Here is a 20,132-nt window from a genome sequence, read left to right as displayed (position 1 = left end):
TGTTCCTCCTGCCTGGGGATGCTAAACCAGGCTGTGAGATGGGAAGGTTGGGTTTGCCCCATCCCCACCTCCATCCCACCATGCCAGCTCCCCACCTGCAGCTCCACAGGGAAGCACTTCCCTGGAATGGCACATGGTGTCTGCTGGGCTCTGGGCACAGCCTTGAAACCATTCCTGGGGGCAAAGCCCCATTTGCAAACCCACTGCAGAGCCTGGGCTTAGCAAAGCCCAGCTGCTGAGGGAGGAAATTTTCCATCAATCTGTGCAGCACCTGGGCCAGGCACCCAGTTTTCCATGTCACCAGGAGCTCAGAGTTAAAAATACAGCCTCACATGTTCACTCTGGCTCTTTGGGAGGTGGTTACCAACAACACCCACCACGTGCTGCCAGCCCTGGCCCCGCACTGTGTGCCACCAGGTCCAGGTCGTGCAGGGGAACCTGGGCACTCTCACCCAGCTGTGCAGGTTATATTTCACTTCCAGCAGCTGCTCCAGAGCTGGGACCCCCCCTGGATGGTGCAGAGCACAGCCAGCCCCAAGCTCAGCCTCTCTGGCTCTGCCAGGCAGGGCTGTGAGCACAGCAATTTTTATGAATAAAATATAATCCCCGAAATGTGATACCCACACCGGCATGGAACGCCAAAAAGTCATGAGTCACAGCTCCAGCCCTGTGTCCTTGTGCCACTTGGAGCCGTCAGGCCCTGTGGGTGACACCTCCCCAGCACAAATTGTCCTTCCTCTTCCTCACCCCTTCAGAGAGTTATTTTTATCAGACTTTAGAAAAACTATCCCCAGGCCCAACCTCAATTTTTTCCCTTTTCACAGAAGGACCCCAGGGGTTCCTGGGGACACGCTCAGGCCCAGCACCCTGGCTGGATGTCCCTGCACCCATATCCTGGCCCTGCACCCCTGTCTGGCACAGGATGGTTCCCTGAGCAGGGCTGCAGGTGCAGGGGACCAGCTGTGACTCCATGGGGAGCTGCCAGGGGGGAATGAGCCACAGCTGAGCCACTCTCCCATCCCAGGGTATTTGGGGAGGGCCCCAGGCTGATGCAACACCAGTGCTGGGACAAAGGGAGCTCCAGGCTTAGCTCTGGGGCTGCTGCACTCACACAACAGCTCCTGCTCTTGTTCCTGCTGATCCTGCAGTTTGGGGGTGAGTTTTGTTTTTCTTTAATAGCTTTTTGCTTTATTTGGTTTTGCTTTCTGATGAATTCCTTAATAGAGTCTTATAAAAGCTGTTGTCAGCTGCATTAGCAATAATTTCCTAATGGCTGGGGTTGGCACTGGCAATTAGCACTAAGGACCTCTTCCATGGGCAGCGTGCTTGGGCCTGTGCAGACAGCAGCTTCCCAAGCTCTTGGATGGTCTGGAGTATCACATCCTAATGAAATAATTGTAACTGGAGATCCCGAGGCTCTTTTCAAGTATGATCTGATTATCCCTGCAAAGGAGGTTTTAAACAAGCAATCCCTGGTGGTGTTTCTGCAAATGCAAAAATTGGTTTGGAAACGCTGGGGCACTTCTGCACCAGCCTCTCCCTCCGTGTCTGAGGAGAGGGAGTGGGATCTGTGCATTTCTGGGGCTCCAGGGGGAGCAGAGCTGGGGCTGCTGGGCACTGGGAGCAGTTTGCTCACCCTCCCTCGTGTGTGAGGTGTTGGTTTGGAGCCTCCAGCCCCAGAGCACAGAGCAGTGCAGGTCGCTCTGCAGTGACATCCCATGGGTTTGGAGCAGTTCCACATCAGGTGTGTCAGAACACATCGTGGCTCATGGCTTAGTACAGATCTAAGGGATGGTGCAGGCTCTGGCTGAGGGCATCCTCTGGGTGGATCTGACCCTGGGGCTGCCTGAGGGAGCCCAGGAGGGGCTGAGATCCTGGCTCTGCATTTTGGGATCTCTCTCACTCCAAGGAGAAAGGGCAGGGCTGTGATTGTCAGCAATTCACACTGCACGGGGCAGCCCAGCCACGGCAGCACCTCTCTGCCAGCCCTGTCCCACTCCTTCCAGGAGGACAGTGCTCCCTGCTTTCTCCTGGAGCAGCATTAGACTCACCAACATCCACATCATCAAAGACCAAATGATTTTCACTGCTGAAGGAGATAGAGGAACCACCCTAATCTGGCCTTCCACATGCTGCTGCCAGCACAGCATCCTGGGTGGGGAGGAGACAGGAGCAGCTGCTTGGAAGATTTTATTTTCTTTCTAAGAAGCCAGTTCTGATCAGATACACAACCACATCGGGAAGAGCTGGTGGGATTAAGTAGTTGAATGCTGGGCAATTTGTAACTGGCCCTGGTGGGGCAGGAGAAAGGAGAGTGCCTGTTCCAGGAGAGGAATTCTGGGGTTGGGGCTCAGGAGGAAATCCAGCAGTTCTGATGCATCTCAGGACCATCAGCTTGCAAGGTTCCCTCTGAGGAGTGCCAGCAAAGCTCTCCTGGGCAGCTGGAGGGAAATGTGGGTGGTCCATGCAGCTTTGTTTTGGTTTAGGTTAAATTTTTGGTGATCCCTCCTGCAGCACAAGTGGGTGATTCCCAGTGCTGCCAACACAGGGCTGGAGTGGGCTGGTGGGGAGGGCTCAGCACCACGAGATAAGGGGCTCCACCATGGGAAACTGCCCTTGGAGGCCCTGCTGCTGCAACTGTGAGGGGCTGAAGGACGTGAGGAGATAAGGATAAGGTCACCCAAGCCGTGGGAGAGCTCTGCAGGCAGCTGGGTGCCAGGAGGCTCAGTAAACCTCCTGCCTGTGTCCTGCTGTCTGTCCCAAGCTGCCAAGGAAGCTGTGGAGCACCACCTGCCCCCTGCAAGGCAGGGACATGGGGCAGTGGGCCCAGGGGGGTCCAAGTCCTGCTTCCATCCCACCAGGGCTGGGATGGGGAGCACGTGGCTCCCAGCAGGGCACCAGCTCCCAGCCTGTCCCAGAGGATTTATTTTCCTAAAATGGAAGCAAAAGCTGAATTGATTTATTTTGGTTGGCAGCATGTGGAGCTGGGTAAATAATCCACAAGAAGCTCCAGAGCTGTCCAGATCCACCAGGCACCTCCAGGGACCCAGTCCCTTCTCCTAGAAGAACGGGGTTCATCTGATTTTCCAGCTGCCCAGCCCCTGTGACAGGAGCAGGAGGTGGCTGGGCAGAGCTGTGGCCAGCACAGCAGCTCCCAGAGCTGTGTCCATCCTGCTCTGGGGACGGACCCTCACTAACCCATGGTGCCCATGGACTGGGACACCCTGGCTGGGATGCCCTTGATGTCTCTCATTGCTCCCTGTGGGGTCCTGGGGTGCCCAGAGAGACTCCTTTGTTGTTTCATGGGGTTGTTTGTGCTTTCCAGCCCCTCTGGGAGCCTCTGCACGTGCAGGAGCCCAGCCTGACTTCCTCCAGCATCCTCCTCCTCAGTCCCTGGGGCTGCAGATCTCCCCTGGCCCCCCAGGCCACGTGCAGCTCTCCAGGCTCTCTCTTGGCAGCTGTTCCTGCTCCTGCTCCTCCATCTGCGTTTGCACAGGGGATTTGCTGTAACACTTCCAGGAGTTTTTCCTTCCCAGGGCCCTCTGGAGCATCCCTGGCTCCCCAAGGGTTTCTCACCATTTCTCACACAAATCTCAGCTGCTTCAGTTCAAGCCAGTCCCTTTTCCCTGAGAAAGTATCCTGTAACCACCCAGGTGTTTCTCTGCTGTAGCTGAAGCCATTTGGGGGTTTTCATGTTTCTCTTTGGGAGTTTTTCCTCCTTTGGAGGTTTTACTTTCATGAAGTTTTTCTCTCTACTTGCAAAGCAAATCTCATCTGCTTTATTTTGGATGTCTCCAAAAGGAACTTGGCCACGTGATGTCCGTGGGGACAGAGAAGCAAAAACTTAATTTTCTTTCTAATGGAAGAACCCAGTGTCACAGAAATAACCCACCTGACCAGATGGCCTTCCTCTTCCTTCCACATTAAAGGCTGGAAAGCCATGAAATGGCCCAGCCACCCCTGGGAGCAGATCAAGAAGTTCCTGCAGCTTCCCCCATCCCAGCAGAGGGAAGGGGAGGAGAGACCTCTGTGGGTAAAGCAATGCTGATGCTAAGGCATCGTGTCCTGGACCCCCCCAGCAGCACAGACCCTCCTGGGTGAGCAGTGTGGGTGACCTTGGTGTTGAGCATCCCTGACCTATCCATGGAATTGCAGCTGCCTCTGGGCAGCAGCACCTTCCAGGCCCAAATTCCCTGCTCAGGAGCTGCAGGCAGGTGAAGGAGAGTTTTCTCCTATTTGTTTTCTTTAGTCAATCTTCAAACCCAGTTGCAAATGCTGCTGATAATTAAGGAGACTCTTTGCCATTTGGGTGAAGTGCTGAAGAGCAGCCTCCTGCTCCCAGCCAGATGCTCCCCAGCAAACCCATGCTGGAGGAGAGGAAAATTCTGACTTAATTTTGATTCTTTCATACTCCAACAAAAACCTCCCTATCCGAGGCAGCCTTGGAAACCTTTCCTTATTAAAAGACCTCCTTGAAATGCATTGTAGCAGCCAAGGAGGGTGGTTATGAAGCACAAAAAGCCTGCAGAAGAGCTCATTAAAACAATAAATTACAACTAATTAGAATAAATCAAGCTAAATCATCTCCAGTGGGAAGGTAAAATGAGGTGTGAGTGAGTGGTTTTAATAAGGATGCTGCTAATCCCCAGCTCCCCTTTGAAATGATGGTGAGTCCTGCTGCAGCAATGATCCCACTGCTGGCCCAGGGTGGAAAGCACCCGTGGACAAGGAGGAAAGTGGAACTGATGGCATTTTGAAGTGAGCCCCAGCCTGAGCTGCCTGTCCCTAATTGCAGTGGGTTTGGGGGCAGCACAGCACCCACAGCGGCTCACAGAGGCCGGGGTGTTGGGTTTGCTCACTTTGGGGTTTATTTCTGTTCAATTTGCAAAGCACAGAGTGGCTGTGGGGTTCTGCTGCTCTCATATCACTTCATCACCACAGCCACAGCAAAATGACTTCTCTGCATAATTAGCAGTGAGATCATCGCCGCCGCCTTGGCTCCAAATCATTTCTGCTCCGGCCTCCAAAGAGAAAACTGCTCAAAACAAGGAGAGGAGGGAGGTGTGGGATGAGTGCCCTGCCAGGGTCGGGCTGGATGGGGCTCTCAGCAGCCTGGTGGAAGGTGTTCCTGCCCATGGAATCAGAAGGTCTTCAAGGTTCTTTCCCTTCCAAACCATTCTGTGGTCATTGAGCAGAAGATCTTCAAGCTGCCCAAGCAAAAGGTTGATGCTGAAGAGGGTGAATCACTTCTGAGAGCACCTGGAAGGGGGCTCAGCTCTGGGCAACATAGAGCCCAGAGCCAGCAGGGCAGTGAAGCTGCAGGGACAGCACTGCTTGAGCCTTCCCTGGCTGCCACCTCCCTCTGAGGGATCAGCACTGCTGCCAGTGCTGCAGAAATGTATTGGTTTCATTAAGCTTAAATGATTAGCTCCAGGCCTAGATAATGATACTTAATGGATCTAATATTTTTGGGGGGCGATTACGCCGCTGTATACAGCGTGTATTTCATTAATAACCTGCTTTAAACCTCCTTGCTTGCTGCCACTAATGATGTTCAAGCCCTTCTTATGCCTAAGCCCAATTAGCTGCCAAGAAAGAGGCTTTGTCCCGTGGAGGATGCCTGGCTGTGCTGGGAGGAGGAAGGTTGGATTTGGTAGCTGGACCCTGCAGGGGGGTGAGGGCAGCCCTGGTGGGTGCAGGCAGTGGTTGAAAGCCTTGGGATGGCTTTGCTCTGCTCAAAGTCCCTTTCTCAATCCCATCCAGAGTTCTGCACCAGGCAGGGCCTCCCCACGTCCTGGGTTTTGTCACCTCTTGGTTTCTGTAGCTGAGGGTGGTGCTGGCAAACACTCCTCACCCTTCTCCTCAGGGGATGATGACAGATCCATGGAGGGCTCTGTTTTCTCAGGGAAGATATCCCCAAGTCCAGGACACATTCTTCCTCTGTGGTCCCCATGCTGGATGCAGCCAAGTGGAAGAAGGAATATCACCACTGTCTCCACACTCCCCTGAACCTTTCCATCACCTCTGGCAGACTTGGCTGCTTCTCTGCTCCTTCTCACCCAAGCCTCCTTCCCATCCTCCTGCAAGTTGATTAATCCATTAGGATTAACCTCTCTTTAACTCCTTGATTAGCTGCATTTTAAAACTCCATTTGTTTTCCTTTTTACATCAAGCTGGAGCCAAAAAAAGAGGGCAATTTGCAGCAATACTGATTTAATGCAATTTCTGAAAATCAGGGGGAGCGTTGGGAAGGCGTGCTCAGCATTCCAACTCCTCCCAGCAAGCTGCAAGGGGCTCCATCCTGCTGGAGGCAGATTTGGGAAGAGCACCATAGAACCAGGGGGATACCTGAGTCCCCAGAGCTGGTTTTTGATGGCATGGGGCAAACCTGAAAGATGCATCCTGGTTTCAAGGTGGTGTTGGGGAAACTGAGAGCTTCTTGCCCTGAGATTAGACAGGATCATGGTTTAGATCCAGGTTTGATTTGCCAGGTTTAGACCTGGTCCTGGGTTTACCAAACCCTAGTCCTGTCCATGCCCTAGGTGAGCTACCAGACCCCTCCAAAATCTGGGGGTTTTTGATGACAAAGACTTTGCTTGTCTGTGGCAGGGGTTTGGCTCAGCGTCAGCTCTGGCTTTTCTTATGGGACCCTTCTTTGCCATGCAGGAGCCATGTGGGAAAAATCACTGATATCCTCAAAAATAAGCAAACCTCCTGGCCTTAGACCAAAATCTCTGCTGTTCAAATGCCTGTCTGTCCCTTCCCTGTGTGTCCCAGTGGGAGGGAGTGCCTCCTCCATCCTGGGGCTGTCCCTGCTGAGCTGGGGCTGTGGGACACAGGCAGCAGTGGGGATGTGTTGGGGTGAGCAGTGCTGTGGCAGCTCCATGGTGGGGGCTCCTTGGACCCCCTGTTCTGGTTTCAGCCCCAGCTCTGAGCCCCGTGGCTCTCCCCATGCAGCCCACCCCTGTCCCAGCTCTGCCAGGCACAGGACATCCCCTGGATGACCTGGCTGCTCCAGAGGCACTCTGCTGTGTTCATGGGATTATTAAGCTCTAAGGTGACTGACACCCAACACCCCTGGCCTGTGCTCAGCTGTGTTAACCCATTCTTGGGGCACTTCCTCTGGCTGGGAATCAGTGTTTGAGTTTGGATGCTTTCCCAGGTGGCTGCTAGGGCTGAGGCTCAGGGAGCTCAGCAAAGCCAAGGCTAAGAGCTGGGTTCTGGGGTGTCTTTCCCACCTGGCTAAGGGCTGGGAGTGGGGTGCTGAAGAAAATGCCTTCCCTCTCCTGTGGAACTGGATTTTTGGGGCTGTCTGCTCAGAGCAGCTCTCCCTGCAGTTGTTTGGGGTGTCTAGGAAAGGCTGAGAGCAGCAGGGACATCACTGGAATCTTCCTCCTCCTCCAGACTCCCCACTTGCAGGATGTTTATCAGGACCTTTGAGATGTCTCTAAGGTTTTGGAGCAGGTAGTGTGTTTCTAAGCTATTTTGGGGTGCATGAGTGGGTAATACACATGATGAACACGTGTGCCACCGCCTGCAGCTCCAAGTGTTCAGGCAAGGGAAACTTCTTCCCAGTGCTGAAGCAAAACAAGACAAACCCAAGCAGAAATTGGTAGAAAACCAAGCAGAGAGCTATGCCTTGTGGGACTGCAGCTCCCAAAGCTGGGCCCCCCTGCATGGGTAGTGTTGGAACAGGGAAATTCTCTCAGGAGCTGTCTGGGAGCTGTCAAAATATATCATAGCTGCTGTTGAGGTTTAAAAAGCTTCACGCTGATGCACAATTTAGGGGAAGCATCTTGCATTTCCATAGATGTACAACAAGATTTTCTGAAATTGCAATGATATGAGAAAACATCTTTTAAAGTGGAACCCAGATGGCGGGAGGAAATTGTGCTGTTTGAATTCTCTTCAGATAAATGGAAGCTAAAGGGATGTTAAACATTTTATAGGTTTTTCCTCCCCCCCACTTCCACCACCTGCTACTGAAATGCCATAAGAGGAGCCATCAAACAGTGAGATCCTTACAGCATGTGGCTTGGGAAATGGCTTCATCTGAGGGCATTGAACACCCAGAGATCCCAAACCCAGCAGGGTCAGGTCAGGGCTCCCTGGGAAGGTGCCTTTTGGGACAGGAATTTCTGGAGGGGCTGCCCAAAGCCATTTCCAACAAAGGAGCCATAAGCAACCCTCAGCTGCCAGGGCTCAGCCCCGGGGGCTGCAGTGGGAGTGCAATGTCTGGAGCTGTATTTCTCCTTGGAAAGCCGCCTCCTGCAGGACGCAGAGACCCTCACATGCACGACTGGAGCATCTGGCTGTAAATCCCCCTAATTCCAGCCATGCCCAGAGCTGCTCTGCCTTAGGGACAGGCTCTCCGTGCCTCTTCCAGGTGAGGTTTCAGAGCCTCCCCAGCAGCAGGCATTTCCCTCGCAGGTGCTTTTTGTCTTCCTGCTCCTCGGCATTCGCAGGCGAGCAGCATTTTCGCTCCTGAGCTAAATATGTCACTTTGTCTCTAGCGGCTGCCAGGCTCTGAAGCGCTGGCACCTCGCGGGAGCACCCGGAGGACAAATGCCAAGGATTACACACCGTGCTCACTCAAGGAGGAGGAACTGGGCTTCGCGGCTCCTTGGTTTTGTTTTGAAAGTAAAACGAGCCTGTTTACCTGGCTGTTTACTTGGGCTGGGTGAGTCACAGCCCTGGAAACCTGTGCGGGCAGGTTCGTCCCCTCGGACGGGTCCCACTTCCCGGGGATGGGCTCAGGGGACACCGTGAGCAAGGGCAGCGAATGTTCCAGCCTTGGTTGTGCTCCTGCCGGGGAGGGTGCTGGCATTCCCGGGAAGCCTCTTCCCTGTCCATCCCTGCTTGTGCTGGAGGGCACCAGCGGCGTGGGAAGCCTCGGTGATGGGCAGCACCTGCACCCCCGGCTGGGTCAGGAGTTGCTGCTTCCAGCCCTATCCGGGCTGGTCCCCCTGGGGCAGTTTTGCCTCCAGCCCATCTCAGGACTAGCTATTTTTACACACTCCTTTTAAACTTCTTTCCAGCGTTGCGGGATTCATCCCAGCAGATGGGTCCAGCAGCAGGCAGGGTGGTGCTCCCCGTGGGGGGTGAGGTGGCTTTGTGCTTAGCACCAAATGGAGGTCACTGCCAGGGCATGTGGTTGTGGTTTTTCAGAGCGCTTCCCAACTGGGATCTGGCTTAGATTTTGGGAGAAGAGACCCCGGGCAAGATCCCAGCAGCTTTTTTGAAAGGCTGAGCCTGCAAGGAGCACCTGCTCATCACCAGCGTGGGCTTCCCGACCCCCAGCAGAGCTGCAGAAACCACGGGGGCTGGGACTGGGTATTTTTAAGCAACCTTGGCCGGGCAGGCTCTGCCTTTTGCTGTTATCTCTGCCTGCAGTTCCGGAGTGATTTGGAGAGAGCCGTCCCGCAGCCGAGGGTGTGCAGACGCAGCGCTGCCTCCTTTAGCACAGCAAGGGATGCTCAGCAAATATCCCAATCTTCGCTCCAAATTGCTCCCAACACCAGGTTATTTTGGAGAGGGAGGGCTGCTGTGTTATCCATTATACCCACAAACCCAGATAATAATAGTGATACCATGTGATGGAGCGCTGTTAATGTAGCAAGGCTGTCTCTTGTCCCCGAGAATGCTGCGTGTGGCAGCTTGTTCAAAAGAGAGCCACAACAAGGCTGGCAGCAGCCAGCCCGAGCACAGGCACGTTCTGTACTGCTCAGCTCTGCTCCCTGGCTGCTGCAGCCCCAATGCAGCCGTGTCCTGGCGTGCTGTGGCTTGTAGGGACACCGAGAGCATGGCCCCAGGGCTCAGGAGTGACTTGTTTTGGCAGAGATGCTTCCCTGAGCCAGGCTGGGCCTGCCTGCCTCACTGCAGGAGCTCGCTCCTCCTCAATCCATGTGCTGCTCAGAGGGTGGCCTTGCCCAATGGATCCCAAATTTGGGATCAGTGGATGCTAAATGCATCCCATGGGATGAGCAGCCCAGGGGCTCACACCCTGCTTCTCCCCCTGCACACCCCGTGGGATGGGCAGATGCTTCATTGCCCCCACACCTGGGCACAGCTGAGAGCAGGCAGCATCACCTTGTAGCTGGAGGCACGGGGTGCTTACCTTTCTCCTCTCTTGTTCCCTTAAAAAAGGTATTTCAAACATGAAAGCATTGTGAAGACAGGCACTTACACATCTGGAAATGTGTCATGAATGAAATAAGGATATGGGAGGGTTTCTGTAGGAATTCATCTCTGCTGTATCTGCTTCACAGCGAGCCATAAACTTCCTAAGAACATAAAAATCTCACTTTTTTTTTTCCTCTTGAGCACATACCCAGTGCCTGTTTCCCCCAGCTGCAGCCCCTGTGCATGAGCAGAATGTTCTCTGCATCCACACTGAGAGTAATACTGAACCTCCCACAAGCCTCAATAACTCCAGCGTTTTCTGTTTATAATGGAACGGGGAATAGAGAGCGCTGTGGAAGTGAAATGTCTTTCTCAAATCATCAGGTTATTTTTATGTGCATCAATACTTTCTCATGTGTGTGTAAATACCTCCCCCACACATGTAGCTTTATCTCAAGGAGTGAAATAAAAATAGCTGGGGATTGAAAGGGAAGCGGGTGAGGGGGCGGTTCCTCTTTTGGGAAGAATCTCTTCAAGGTTCAGAAACAGCAAAGTCATGGTGACAACATGATCTGACAACAGCCCAGCCTCCCTGGGCCTGGCAGGAGGGGTGTTAATGGAAGAGCTCTCCATGGCTGTCCCTCTCTGTTTCTGTCTCCTCACAAGCTGAGCCCAGGCTCAGCACTGCTCTGGGGGAAGTTTGAAGCAGCTCCGAGGAGCGGGCTCTGTGCTCAGTGGCTCGGATAAATGCCCCCCATCCCAGGAGATTTTGGGATGGCACAGAGGGATCCCTGTCTCTCTGGACTCCTAGTAATGCCCACTTTGCCCAGCTGCTTTCCTTTGCCAGTTCCTGGCCCTGCTTTTTCCCTGCTTCCCTCTTCTGCAAGCCCAGGCTGGGCCAGTCTCAGGGGGAGGTGGTGCTTGACCCCAGAGGAGTACAGGGATGTGCTGCAGCTTGTACAGATGATCTCTAGGCTCTTATTTCATTCCCCCCCCAGCCTCCCTGACAGAAGAGTAGCAAAGGGCTTTCTGAGAGCTCAAGCTCTGCAAAGTGGGGAGGAAATTTCCCTAGGCAATGTAAGTAAGGAGGGTTATATCATCGGGCAGAGCTGTGCCCCATGTGCCCTGGCTTAGTATCATTTATGGTCATTGCTTTCCTTATTTTTTAGTGATAACAAAAGGATTAGGAAATCCCCCACTGTAGGAAGCTGCATGGCTGGGTGGTGGCCCGTGGGGGACAGACATGGTGACTGTCAGCACCAAGTGTTTCTGGAGGGACAGGATACATCCAGTGCCCATCAGAGCTCAAACTGCACCAGCTGAACTTTGGCTGGAGCAGAAATAAAACCATCAGGTCTAATAATACCCCGGAGCAGCCAGCTCCAGAGAGCCTCTGCCAGCTGCTGCAGTGTCACAAGTCACCGAGGCACAGCCTTGTGCAAAGTCACTGTTCCTGTCCCAAGCATCCGGGTCCCACAGGTCCCCTCTCCCAGCCAGTCCCTTGGGGGCCTCGCAGGGGTTGGAGGAACCCAGCTCAGCTCAGGCAACTCCTCCTCCTCATCCACTTTGGGAAAGAGCTGGGAGGATTTCCAAATGCCTCCGCTTGGCAGCCGATCCCTGCCATTCCAGTAATGCACTAGAAGTCAGCCTGGAGAGAGTTCAAGGCTGTATCCCTATAAACTTCATTTCTGGTCCCCCTCACTCTGCACAGCATCTCCTGGCTGCTGACAATGCCCAGCCTGGTAATTTCCAGTGATGCCAGTGCTGGTTGCAGGTGGGAAATGATGCCTTGAGAAGGGATGACTCAATTATCATTTTTTTCCTGTAAATTTCCCAGCTCCTACGATGTCCCCACGGTCTCCTGCCATGGTTGGCACAGGGACTTGGGCATCCCCCACGTATCTGTGCTCCTGGTGCTCCTTGCACAAGCCTGTGCACCAGGCAGGTCACAGGTAATGCCTGGGAAATGCACGTGGTGTCCAATGCCAGATCCAGGGGATTGGCAGTGTACCATTAACTTCTTGCTGAGTGAGTTCCTGGCATTCACAGAGGTAGGACAGCACTGTGAGGGACAGGGTGGCCTTTGGTAGCAGGGCAGTGTCCTGCTCTGTGTTTTGGGCATGGATTTGCTCCATGCACTGAATGCCAGAGCTGCTCTGGTGGGTGGGACCAGGGCACATCAGACCTTGGCCAAGCCCCTGGGAGCAGTTGCACTGGTGGGCTCTCCCCATCAGTGTCTGAGCCACTGCTGCTGTAGCAAAGCTGTTGGCAGCACAAACTGAAGCCATTTGGGTGTTTTTCCCTGCAAAACCCACTTTGTCAGCAGCCCCTCTCTCCTCCTCACCCACACTGCAGAAGACACTTCTCACTTAAGTGGCGTGTGCCCACCACTGCTCTGAGTCATGTCTGTTAGCAGGGAGCTCATAATTCTTCAGGTTTTTTAAAGTACAAATGTCTTTGGAAAAGGGCATTAAATAAAACACTTGACTGAGGTCCTGGTGGTGACTAATTCCCATGGTACGCCCTGCTCAGCCTTAACCCTGCTGAGCTCCTGCAGCCTTCGGGGTGCAAAGGGACCCTCCCAGGAAGAGGAGCAAAAGAAAAGCAAGAGAACAACTTGAAAGAGGCAGTGGCACAGTGGGGATGGACCCCAGAGTGCTCCCTCCAGGTGCCACATTCCCTGAAGAGCACCTCTGTGTGAGCTGTGCCCAAGTCCAAAGCAGGGGTACAGCCCAAAGCTTGGGGGGTAGCAAAACCTAATGCTCGTGCCCAAAAGTGGCTGGAAAGCTTTGGGGGGGGTGGGAATCAGACAATGGTTTGGGCTGGGAGGGAATATAGAGGTTATCGAGTTCCATGGGCAGGGACACCTTGGGCAGGACTAGACCAGGTTGCTTCAAGCTCTGTCCAAACCAACCTTGGGACACTTCCAGGGATGGGGCATCCACAGCCCCCTGAAAGAAACCCCTCTCCATGGAAGAGCTGGGCTTAGTGGTGGACCTGGCAGTGCTGCATTAATTGTTGGACTCGATGCTGTTTGAGGTCTTTTCCAGCCTGAGTTGTTCTGTGATTCCATGATCTCCTTGTGGCCACCTCTGATGGCTGCACAGACCACCTCCAAAAAACAACCCCAGCTTTGTTTGCTGCTTGGGCCCCTGCTGAAAACACATCCCTCATGGGGACTTTAGCAAGGTGAAGCAGCTTTTTCCCCAGCTTTGCTCTCCCCCTGTGTACCTGGAGAGCCCAGGGAGCTGCAGAGCAGGAGCAGCCTGCGAGCGCCACAACTGAATGGCTGCGGGACGGGGCAGAACTAATTAAAGCCTCCACAAAATGACATCTCTTTCCACAGATGGGAAGCTGCTTCCCCTTTGTCTGCCTCCTTCAGTTAATTAGTTATCTAGGAGGTTGCATTTGCATTCCCCTCTTTGTGAAGTGCCCTTTTGTTAACTACTTTTCATATACTTTTATGAAGTCGGCCCCTGAAACAGGCTCATTTATCTCACCCGCGACAGGCTGAGAGCCTTGCCCAGAGCTCTGTGCCAGATGCTGGGATTGGAAAATAATGTTTGGCTTGTCTGGTGTTTGGAAAGGAGACAGAAGGTGCAGGGCTGCGAGAAGAAAGTCCCAGGCTGCTAAAGCCAAGGGCTGGATCTTGACAACTTCTATAAAAGTGTTCAATCTGTTGCTTTTGGGCAGCTTGCACGAGCCAGGGAGGATGGTGTTGCTGCCAGCTGTGAGCTTGAATATCTCTGTTGTTATCTGATGGGAGCAGGGTGTGAGCATCCAAATTTCTCAAGATTTATCTGCTGCATCCCTCCTCCAGCGCTGCTGGCTGTGAGTGTGTCCCCCCTGGAGCCCTCCTTTCCCACAGGGAGCCCAGGGACACCTCAAAGCTGCTGCTCCACACATTTCTCCTCCATTAGCAAAACCATGAGCAACAGCATCACAAATCGATCCCTGTTGTTATTGTTAGGAAATGTTTGCAAAAATCAATGTTTCCTCTGTAGCATAAACAATCCGTGAAGCCCTGCACCAGTGTGGGGAGGCACGGCTGGGTGGGTTTGGCTGCTCCAAGGCATTTTCCAGGGATCCCAAGGGATGTCATGTTGCAAAAAAAGGGAATTCTGCCATGAATTCAGCCACCCCTCCAATCCAGGAGAGGTTTTGTTTTTTTTTTGGCAAGGAGCAACCACACCTTTAAACTGAAACTTTGAAAATGCAGAGTACAGCTTGACTACCAGGGAGGAAATAAAGCCCAAAATACATAAATCTCTATTTTCTGCACCAGTGGGTTTGTATTGGCCTGTTAGTTGACAGTGCTGGAGGTATCCACTGGGATGCAACTATTACACATCCAAAGTGTCACAAATGGAACCATTGCTCCGAGAGACAAAGGGTAATTTATTGAGAAAAGGTGTCTTTGAGGTGGAAGGTTGGAAGGAAGAGAGACAGTCACTGTGCAACTGCCAAAAGAGAATATCAGATCCACTGATAGGCAGGGAACAGCTTTGAATTTCCAAGACTGCCCTTCAGGGATAAGAAAATAAAAGCTAAGGACAAAAAAAAAAAAAAAAAAAAAAAAAAAAAAAAAAAAAAAAAAAAAGAGTTCTTAAATACAGTGACAGCAGAAACCTGAAAGATCACAGTGAAAAATGGGACTTTCTCCTCTAACAATAACAGTGAAAAAGATAGGAATGTAATTTGTAAAGGCTGTTAAATTGCCACCAAAATTGTAAGCTGGATGGAGAAATGACACAGAAGGAAAAAAGAAACAAATGCAGACCTGTTGTTATTGGAGTATTGCTTGAAAATGGGACTAGAGATGAACAGGGTGGAGGAGAAATGGAGCTGAGGAGGAAGGGAAGAGCTGGGAGATCCCACCCAGCTCTGTGAGCTGTTGTGGGCTGTGGGAAGAAAACAGGGGAAGTGTCTCCAAAACAATAAACCTATCAATCCATCTTTGGGGATATTTTTTGTTTGTTTCTGAATAATGCATCCCCCTGTGTCTTGGAGGGAGCTCATTTCTGTGTCTGTGGCACTAAGGAGGCAGGCACAGGCATGTGCTCCTCTTTGAGCTCCAGAGGGAATTCCTTGCCAGGAAGGAATTTACAAGGTGGGCTCCCCATGGAAAAATTGTGGGAGAAATGAATTGCAAAGAGCCTGGAGACAGACATAGTGATCTGTGCAAGAGCCTTGCCCCCAGGGCTTGCAGGCTGCCCTTGGGGTGCAGGCACCACTGGGACAGGGGACAAACTGCAGAAGGGAGAGCAGGAGGGACAGGGAGTGTCCAGCCTCAGGAGGGCACATCCCTCCATCCCCCGGGGCCCTTCCAGGCTCCTGAACATCCCAAGCCAAATGGCACTTTGGTTGTTTCAGAGCCATTAAAACAGACCTGCCAGGGAAGCAGAGTGAGTCCTGGGCACAGTTCCAGAAGGTGACAGCGTTGATGCCTGCAGGGCAGGGCTGTGGGATGGCTCCTGTGTGCCCACCTGCTCCTCTGCAGCTCCTGCTGGACTCACAGCTCCAGAGGGTGCAGGGGTGATTGTCTCAGCTGGCTTCCCCCTCTCCAGGAGCCAGAGCCCCAGCAGGTTCCATCCTGCTGCAGACAAAGGTTGTTCAAGCTGAAATCCCAGTTCCAGATGAGATGTCATCATTTGTATCAGGGAATTCATTGAAACTGGATCTTTCTCCACTATTTCAGTAGAAGTCATTCCTGTATGCCCATGTCCAACACCAGCAGGTGCTCAGAGGCTCCTTGTTACCAAGTTGTGGCTGTCTCAAACACTGGGTGTCAGAATATTCCCTTTCAGCTGGAAACATCTATGATTAAACTGCTTCCAATGAGAAAAGTAGCAGAAATTGCATTTCCAGCTCCTCAGTTTAGCAGGTCGGGGGGTGAGCACCTCTGGCCTTGACCACCACATGCCTGAGGATTTTTTCCTGAAAAGAAAAGCAGAGCAATGCATGAGGTTTGAGGATAAAAATCAGCCTGTAGAAAATATAAAGCCAGGGAAGAAAATGAGGTGAGGGGAACCTGCCCAGTTGCAAATGCCCCCTGCTTTCTCCTGCAGCCTCTGGAGCCCCACAGCCCCACTGTGGCTCCCTGCTTCTCCTGTCTGGTCACATCCTTCTAAATCAAAAGTTATAATAGCAAAGAAGAGTTGGACAGATTAAAATGCAGGGAAATGATAGCAAGGGTGTTTTTTTCAGAGCTGAGAGGAAAGCCAGGGAGGGAGGAAGGAGGAGATGCTTTCAGATACCTTGTCCCTTTAGAGAACTCACGGGATTCAGATGGTTGGAGTGATCTTGACAGGCTAAAAACCCAATCTGCTGGAAATCATATACCTCAAATAATGTGCTATTGCTGCTGATCGGCCCTGTATTTTAGGGCTGAATAGGTGCAGTATTAAATTCATCTTGAGTTTTCATTTGCACCAGTTACAGCCTGTTTGACAAGGTTTGAGTGGGATTTAAAAGGCTTTCACTGAAAACATGTGTGGGAGGAGTGAGGTTTGATGCATTTTCTCAAGGGCTGAGCAGCACCAGGGGGTTGGGGAGGCTGGGGTTGCCCTGTCCTGTACCCCAAGCTGCCACATGGGAGAGTAGCCAAGGATTATATTTAATTATTGAAACACTGATTAATATTGCCCTGTTATAATGACATTCAGGTCTTCTCTTCCCAGTGCTTTAACTGCTGGGCTCTCCATCAGTGCTGTGGAGTGATGAAGTTCTCTTGATCTAAAGGCAAAACCCATTTATGGCCATGTCCCTTGGCCACAGCTCTGGTGTGCCTCAGCTTGAGGCAGGGGACACCCCAGCTTGGCCCTCAGCTGAAGGAAAGGTGAGAAAATCTTTCTCCAGAGGTGACCTTCATGCTTGGAGAAACCAGCAGCTGCCTCCTGGTGTCCCCCGTGTGGGTTTGGCAAGAGGAGCCCCCTTGCAGCTCTGCCCTGTGGGCCACAGGGAGATGTCAGAGCTGGTTCCAGCACAGCTGCTGAGTTGGGTTTATTGGTTTATTCCTCATCTTGGGAGTTCTGCCAGATGACCCATGAATTCTGCATTCTTTGTGTCCGCTATCAGTGGGCATCCATTTTCTCCAAGCTTTGCTGATCTCCCCCCCTGATCACTGAAACATGTTTCAAGCCCTAGACTTAACAAGGCAATTCCACCAACTGGTAATTTGGTTATTTTTTCTAATGCATGAGCTTGGTTATTAGCTCCTATCTGTTGATTAGGCTTGAAAATATATAATTATCAAACATCAAAAGACCCTTGGCAAATCTGTGACCATTTGTGCTCGTGCATGGCCCCCTTGGCCATGAGGAAACTTCATCCCAGTCCCTGGAATTCGGGTGGTGGGAGACCCTTGGCATGAAGGCTGCAGGCAGGGGAGGTGGTGCTGCAGCTAGAAATAGATATAAATATGTTTTATTTGACATATAAATACAAAGGAGGAGTTCTGGGGGGTCCCCAGGAGGCTGGTTAGGTGTAAGGTGTCCTGGCCCCTTAGGATTTGTTTCTATTTTTGAAGGGCTGCTGAGGGGAATGAGACCTCGTGTAGTGTTCATTAGCTGCAGATCCTTCTGCTGGGCTACCCTTTAGAAAATTAAAAACTCTTGCTTCAGAGTTTGGGCAGCTGTGTGTGTTTTCATAACTGAGGAACAACTGGCTTTAATAACTTAGGGAATTAAAAACACCAAGGCTCCTGTTCTGGAACAATGCCAGTACCAGATGCATTTCAAAATTGTAGACTCAAGGGACCTGAGATAGCAAATGCAGGTGGGAACAGCAAACTCGAGGCACCTGTGGTCCCAGAGCCACCTGGGAACAGCAGAATAATGGTGCCAGCAGCCACTAAAGTGCTGAATCCTTGGGATTTTGTGCCCATTTAGGGTTTGCTTGGCTCTGCTCAGGAGGAAGGAAAGGTCTTGGCCTGGAGCAGCAAACTTCCAAGGCAGCAAGTTCTGGGAAAATGATCATTAGGAGGGGAAAAATAATTCATTCAGAGGTGCTTCAGCCACTTGAGAAGCCTTACCAGGAGCTGGGAGAGATTCTTCACAGGGATCCAAGTTTTCCTGGTTCCTCTTTAAAGCAGGTGAGACTTTTCTTTGAAGTAAGCTCTTGTTTCCAGGGAAAAGAAATCATTATTTCTGTTAAAATAAATGCTTGGAACAATCTTCCATGCCTTCCTGTGGATAATCACAGGAAATGTATCACAGGCTACAATATCTGATGGTGGCACAGAGTGTTTGTGAGTAAAGCAGGACTGTTTTGATGGGTACATTGTGGCTTTTTGAAACTGATCTTTGAAGCTCTTAATGAGAGCACTTAAAACGGAGCAGGGACAGTAGCAGGCTGAGTGAAAAGGAAAATGTGAGATGAGGATGCACTTAAGGGAAAATATTCAGGGAAAGGTAGCAAGTCTTGAAAATGGAAGGGAAAGAATTGCAGTGAGGGTTTGAGGGTAAAAATGGATTGAGAAGCAGGAAAAACAAATGCTGGCAGGTGAGGGATGGGTAAACAGCTCAAAGGGTGAGCAGAAGAATGGTATAAAAAGTGAAGGTTTTGCAATGCAGCTTAGAAAAGTAGGGATGGCTTCAGAGATGGTGCATTAACTGTTTTACATTTTACTTCACCTCTGTGTTTGGATGTTGAGGGTAAGCCAGGACTCTCTCTGATGAAACCCACACAACCAACAAACTGATTATCTCCTGGTCTCCTCAGTCCTGCAATAGTCACTGACTTTGTGAGTCTCAAGTCACTTCCAAGTCAAGTTTGACTCCCAAACCACAGGGACAAGAGCAGTGTCACTGATCTGTGTCACTGCCTTGCAATGTTCTGCTGCTTCTTCTCTTTTCCTTTGTGCTCTTGGCTCCTGTAGGGAGAGCTAAAGCTCTCCTGATGCCTTGAGAAGGCTGGACAGAGTTAAAGAATAAAGTAGGGATTTATTGAAGGCCTCAATGGATCCACCTTGGGCAGCACAAGAGCCCAGCCAGGTGAACCCAAGGTGAACCCAGAATGGTCCCAAAATGCATGACCGCTCACGGGGTCTCTCACTTGTATAAGTTCTGCTCCATTTGCATATTGGAGTAATTGTCCAGTTACAGCTTTAGGTTATGAAGTCCCATCCTGCTTGTTTTTCTCTTTTCATTCTGTCACTGTTTGTGCTCTTGGGCCTGAGATTTGGATCATTTGTCCTTGGTCCCAAGATAGAGAAGGAATTGTTTTGTCTCCCTGCTCTGTGCACAGAGCACACCATCCCATAATATGAAGCTCAGACCCACACACTAAAGCAGCACAGAACATGAAAAATAGAAAAGCCAAACCTGAGGCATCACTCTGAGGTGCCTGGGCTGGTTTGTACAGAGCAATTTTTCATGGAAAAGCAGAATGGAGTCTCTGCAGCCCCCTGTGCAATCAGGTCCAGCTCCAGACAAATTCTCCATTCAGTTCATTTTTATATTCCACCTGAAGCAGCATCTGCCTGCCTGTGCTCATCCAGCAAGTGTTGCCAGTGTTCTTGCCCCTTAAATTCCAGAACATCTTTTCTGCTGAATATTAGAAGTTGTTTTCAAGAATTTTTAACTGGAAATATGCCCTTTAAAATTGTGACAATCCTGATAATACTGGTTAATTCAAGGTAATGATTGTTGTTTTAGTATTGAAAAATGATGTTAGGGTTTGATCCTTAAGGGTGCTCTGAAACCCAGTTGGAACTTGGTTGTTTAACTTGACCAAATTAAAAGTACACAATTAAAACAGAAAATAAACTATGTAGATCACTAAATGTGTAGTTGTGGCTGCTGCTTGAGCTTCATGAAGCAATCAGAGATGAATGGTCTTGCCTGCTGTTCCTTTTTGTGCAGAGCATGGCTGAAAGTGCTGGAAATCTGACTGATGATTCTTTTCCCTTTTACTAAAAGATTATTGAGTTGGGGAAAAAAAAAAAGGCAATCTGATCTGTCCTCTGCTTTCTTCTATCCCCCCAATCTAGGGAAGGCCCAGGGACTTCG

General features: G+C 51.2%; 1 long non-coding RNA gene across 1 annotated transcript in view; it reads left to right on the top strand.

Moving 5' to 3' along the window:
- The first annotated feature begins 1,050 nt into the window (after positions 1–1,050).
- LOC132336209 (uncharacterized) overlaps positions 1,051–20,132 on the top strand; it is a 56,720-nt gene continuing 37,638 nt past the window's right edge. Inside the window, exon 1 of the long non-coding RNA XR_009488821.1 lies at positions 1,051–1,155. This is a non-coding gene — a long non-coding RNA (uncharacterized LOC132336209). The remainder of the gene's footprint in view (positions 1,156–20,132) is intronic.

The sequence above is a fragment of the Haemorhous mexicanus genome, chromosome 19 (assembly GCF_027477595.1).
Source record: "Haemorhous mexicanus isolate bHaeMex1 chromosome 19, bHaeMex1.pri, whole genome shotgun sequence".
Lineage (NCBI taxonomy): Eukaryota > Metazoa > Chordata > Aves > Passeriformes > Fringillidae > Haemorhous > Haemorhous mexicanus.
Note: the sequence above shows the minus strand (reverse complement) of the source record. Positions and strands in the feature narration are given on the sequence as shown.